Raw genomic sequence first — 5,450 nt, forward strand, 5'->3', positions numbered from 1 at the left:
CCGGCGTTACTTCACCGGACATGCGGAGGAAACCCTGACTACGTCCGTAAATGGGATTGCCGCCGCACTTCCGGCAAAGTAACACGGGCGGAGCGGGAGCAGCTCAGAGGAATTTCCCGGCAAACATGTTTCCAGCCGTGCAACTTTCAAAATAAACAGCATAACCTGGCTGTCTAAGAGGTTAATGCTTCACAACTGGTATTGTCAAAGATAGGAGATTTATTTTCTGATCGTGTACCTAAGATACTCATTATAACACGGGCCTGGGGCTTTTTGGGCCTTTCCCTTCAACTGTGGCTGTTGCCAGACTTACGGCTCCATGTATTCCTGGACTTCTGTTCCTGGCCTGCCAGGGTGGCTGAGTGGTTAAAGCGTTGGACTTAAGATCCAATGGACTTTTGTCTGCTTGGGTTTGAATCCCACTCCTGGTAGATGCTCAGGCAACAGGGTTGAAAGTAAAATCTAAAACTATTTTTATCCCCAGAGAGCTGTGGAGGCTGGGTCATTGAATATATTTAAGGTGGAGATAGACAGATTTTTGAATGATAAAGGAGTCGAGGGTTATGGGGAGCGGGCAGGGAAGTGGAGTTGAAGCCAAGATCAGATCAGCCATGATCTTATTGAATGGCGGAGCAGGCTCGAGGGGCCAAATGACCTACTCCTGCTCCCACGTCTTATGGATTTACAAAAGGTAAATCGTGTTTGACTAATCTACTGGAATTTTTTGAGGATGTAACTGGTAAAATAGATAAGAGAGAACCAGTGGATGTGGTGTATTTAGACTTTCAGAAGGCTTTCGATAAGGTCCTGCATAAGAGATTAGTGTGCAAAATTAAGGCACATGGGATTAGGGGCAAGGTATTGACTTGGCTAGAGAACTGGTTGGCAGATAGAAAGCAAAGAGTTGGAATAAACGGGTCATTTTTCGAGTGGCAGGCAGTGACTAGTGGGGTACCGCAAGGATCGGTCCTAAGACCCCAGCTGTTCACAATATATATTAATGATCTGGACGAGGGAATTGGATGTAGTATCTCCAAATTTGCAGATGACACAAAGCTGGGTGGGAGGGTATGCTGTGAGGAGGATGTCGTGAAACTCCAGTACGATTTGGACAGGTTGGGTGATTGGGCAGAAACAATATATGCACTATAATGTGGATAAATGTGAGGTTATCCACTTTGGTGGCAAAAACAGGAAGGCAGATTATTATTTGAATGGCAATAGATTGGGAGAAGGGGAAGTGCAAAGAGACCTGGGTGTTCTTGTGCACCATAGAGTCATAGAGTTATACAGCACAGATAGAGGCCCTTCGGCCCATCGTGTCCGCGCCGGCCATCAAGCCCTGTCTAACCTAATCCCATATTCCAGCATTTGGTCCGTAGCCTTGTATGCTATGGCATTTCAAGTGCTCATCCAAATGCTTCTTGAATGTTGTGAGGGTTCCAGCCTCCACAACCCTTTCAGGCATTGAGTTCCAGACTCCAACCACCCTCTGGGTGAAAAAGTTCTTTCTCAAATCCCCTCTAAACCTCCTGCCCTTTACCTTGAATCTATGCCCCCTAGTTATTGACCCTTCTACTAAGGGAAAAAGCTCCTTAGTATCCATCCTATCTATGCCCCTCATAATTTTGTACACCTCAATCATGTCCCCCCTCAGCCTCCTCTGCTCCAAGGAAAACAAACCCAATCTGCCCAGTCTCTCTTCATAGCTGAAGCGCTCCAGCCCTGGTAACATCCTGGTGAATCTCCTCTGCACCCTCTCCAAAGCTATCACATCCTTCCTGTAGTGTGGCGACCAGAACTGCACACAATATTCCAGCTGTGGCCTAACCAGTGTTTTATACAGCTCCATCATAACCTCCTTGCTCTTATATTCTATGCCTCGGCTAATGAAGGCAAGTATCCCATATGCCTTTTTTACCACCTTATCCACCTGTTCCGCCGCCTTCAGGGATCTGTATACTTGCACACCCAGATCCCTCTGACCCTCCGTCTTGCCTAGGGTCTTACCATTCATTGTGTATTCCCTTGCCTTGTTAGTCCCCCCAAAGTGCATCACCTCGCACTTTTCCGGGTTAAATTCCATTTGCCACTGTTCCGCCCATCTGACCAACCCATCTATATCGTCCTGCAGACTGAGACTACCCTCCTCGCTATTTACCACCCTACCAATTTTTGTATCATCCGCGAACTTACTGATCATACCTTTTACATTCATATCCAAGTCATTAATGTAGACCACAAACAGCAAGGGACCCAGCACCGATCCCTGTGGTACCCCACTGGCCACAGGCTTCCAGTCACAAAAACAACCTTCGACCATCACCCTCTGCCTTCTGCCACTAAGCCAGTTTTGTATCCAATGTGCCAAGGCACCCTGGATTCCATGGGCTCTTACCTTCTTGACCAGTCTCCTGTGCGGGACTTTATCGAAGGCCTTACTGAAATCCATGTATACCACATCCACTGCGTTACCCTCATCCACACACCTAGTCACCCGCTCAAAAAATTCAATCAAATTAGTCAGACATGATCTTCCCTTGACAAAGCCATGTTGACTATCCCTGATTAATCCTTGCCTCTCCAAGTGGAGACTAATTTTGTCCCTCAGAATTTTTTCCAATCATTTTCCTACCACTGATGTTAGGCTCACTGGCCTGTAGTTCCCCAGTTTTTCCCTACTCCCCTTCTTGAATAATGGTACTACATTAGCGGTTCTCCAGTCCTCTGGCACATCCCCTGTGGCCAGAGAGGTTCTGAATATATGTGTTAGAGCCCCCGCAATCTCTTCCTTTGCCTCACACAGCAGCCTGGGATACATTTCGTCCGGGCCTGGGGATTTATCCAGTTTTAGGCCTGCTAAAACCGCCAATACCTTCTCCCTCTCGATGTTAATATGTTCGAGCATATCACAGTCCCCCCGCCCTATTTCTATGTCTACATCGTCCCTCTCCATAGTGAAAACAGATGCAAAAAATTCATTTAGAACCCCTCCTACATCTTCCGGCTCCACACACAGATTGCCACTTTTGTCCCTAATGGGCCCTATTTTTTCCCTAGTTATCCTCTTACCCTTAATATACTTATAAAACATCTTAGGATTTTCCTTTATTTTGCTCGCCAGTGTTATTTCATGGCCCCTCCTTGATCTCCTAATTTCTTTTTTAAGTATCCCCCTGCACTTTTTGTACTCCTCTAGGGCTTCCTCCATCTTTAGCCTTTTGTATCTGCCAAAAGCCCTCCTTTTTTTTCTAATCCATTCTCGTATATCCCCTGACATCCAAGGTTCCCTGTGGTTTTTGGAACCACCCTTGACCTTTACGGGAACATGTTGCCATTGTATGATCTCAATCTCCCTTCTGAAAGCCTCCCATTGCTCCGATGCGGATTTTCCTACAAGTAGCTGATCCCAGTCCATTTTGGCCAGATCCTGCCTTATCCTATTAAAATCGGCCTTCCCCCAATTTAGAACCTTTATTTCCGGCCCATCCCTGTCCTTTTCCATGACCACCTTAAATCTCACCATATTATGGTCACTGTCACCAAAGTGCTCACCTACTAGCACTTCTTCCACTTGGCTGGCCACATTCCCTAGAATTAGGTCCAGTACCGCCCCCTCTCTTGTAGGACCTTCTACATGCTGGCTCAAAAAGCTCTCCTGGATGCACTTTAAGAATTCTACACCCTCTGTGCCTTTCACACTCTGACTATCCCAGTTAATATTGGGGAAGTTGAAATCCCCCATTATTATTACCCTATTATTTGCACATTTCTCTGAGATTTGCCTACATATCTGTTCCTCTATCTCCCCCTGACTGATGGGAGGCTTATAGTACACTCCCAGCAAAGTGCTTGCCCCCTTTTTGTTTTTAAGCTCCACCCATATGGCCTCATTAGAGGAACCTGCTAATATGTCATCCCTCCTTACTGCAGTAATTGACTTCTTAATTAATATTGCGACACCCCCTCCTCTTATACCTCCCCCTCTGTCTTGCCTGAAGATTCTGTACCCCAGAATATTGAGCTGCCAGTCTTGCCCCTCCCTCAACCACGTCTCCGTGATAGCAACAATATCATACTCCCATGTGTTTATCAACACCTTCAGTTCATCCACCTTATTTGCAAGACTCCTTGCATTAAAATAGATGCCATCCAGCCTTGCCCTTGTATATTTGCCCTGTCTACCAAGCTGACTTGTTTTTTTCTCTATAATTGGCAGCACATCACCCCCTATTTCAGCTCCCCTCTGTATCCCATCCCCCTGCCAAGTTAGTTTAAACCCCCCCCAACAGTGCTAGCAAACCTCCCCGCAAGGATATTTGTCCCGCTCTGGTTCAGGTGCAACCCGTCCGACTTGTACAAGTCCCACCTTTCCCAGAAGCAGGCCCAGTGATCCAGGAAACTAAAACCCTCCCTCCTGCACCAACTCTTTAGCCACGCATTCATCTGTTCTATCCTCCTATTCCTATACTCACTAGCACGTGGCACTGGGAGTAATCCAGAGATTACAACCTTTGAGGTCCTGTTTTTTAATCTGCTACCTAGCTCCCTAAATTCTTGATGCAGGACCTCATCCCCCTTCCTACCTATGTCGTTGGTCCCAATGCGGACCATGACCTCTGCCTGCTCACCCTCCCCCTTAAGGATGCCCTGTAGCCGCTCAGTGACATCCATGACCCTGGCCCCAGGGAGGCAACAAACCATCCTGGAGTCACGTTTGCGGCCACAGAAACGCCTATCTGTTCCCCTTACGATAGAATCCCCTACCACTGTTGCTCTCCCACTCTTTTTCCTCCCTTTCTGAGCAGCAGAAGCGTCCCTGGTGCCAGGAAGCTGGCTGCTGCTGCCTTCCCCTGGTGAGTCATCCCCCTCAACAGTATCCAACTTGGTATACCTGTTTGAAAGGGGGATGTCCGCAGGGGGCCCCTGCACTTCCTGCCTGCCTCTGTTGCTCCGCCTGATGGTCACCCAAGTTCTTTCTGCCTGTGCAGCCCTACCCTGCGGCGTGAACAACTCGCTAAACGTGCTATCCACGACCCTCTCAGCATCGCGCATGCTCCAAAACTCATCCACCCGCAGCTCAAGCGCCGCAATGCGGTCTACAAGTAGCTGCAGCTGGATGCATTTCCCGCACACATGGTCGCCAGGGACACTGGCAGTGTCCCTGACTTCCCACATGGAGCAAGAGGAGTAGAACACGGGGCTGAGCTCTCCTGCCATGACTTACTCCTTTAATTAATTAAAAAATTTATTCAATACCCCAGTTACAGGTATACTCTAGGGCGCTTTATTTACCAACTGCCCCACTACAACACAGAGACCCTAGAAATTTAACACCACAGAATTCAAGCTTGTATTGAAAGGAGAGAAATACTCACCAACCAATCACTTACCTGCTCCCTGGTGACGTCACACCCCGAATACTTTTTACCTCTCTGCTACCCTCTGAG

At 47.8% G+C, this 5,450-nt stretch overlaps 1 non-coding gene across 1 annotated transcript; it reads left to right on the forward strand.

The window, feature by feature from the left end:
* Positions 1-348: 348 nt before the first annotated feature.
* trnal-uaa (transfer RNA leucine (anticodon UAA)) lies at positions 349-431 on the forward strand. Its single transcript has one exon. It is a non-coding gene; the product is annotated as a tRNA-Leu (tRNA).
* The last annotated feature ends 5,019 nt before the right edge of the window (positions 432-5,450 follow it).

The sequence above is a fragment of the Somniosus microcephalus genome, chromosome 10 (assembly GCF_052327205.1).
Source record: "Somniosus microcephalus isolate GS21.2 chromosome 10, FLI_Smic_1.0, whole genome shotgun sequence".
Classification (NCBI taxonomy): Eukaryota; Metazoa; Chordata; class Chondrichthyes; order Squaliformes; family Somniosidae; genus Somniosus; species Somniosus microcephalus.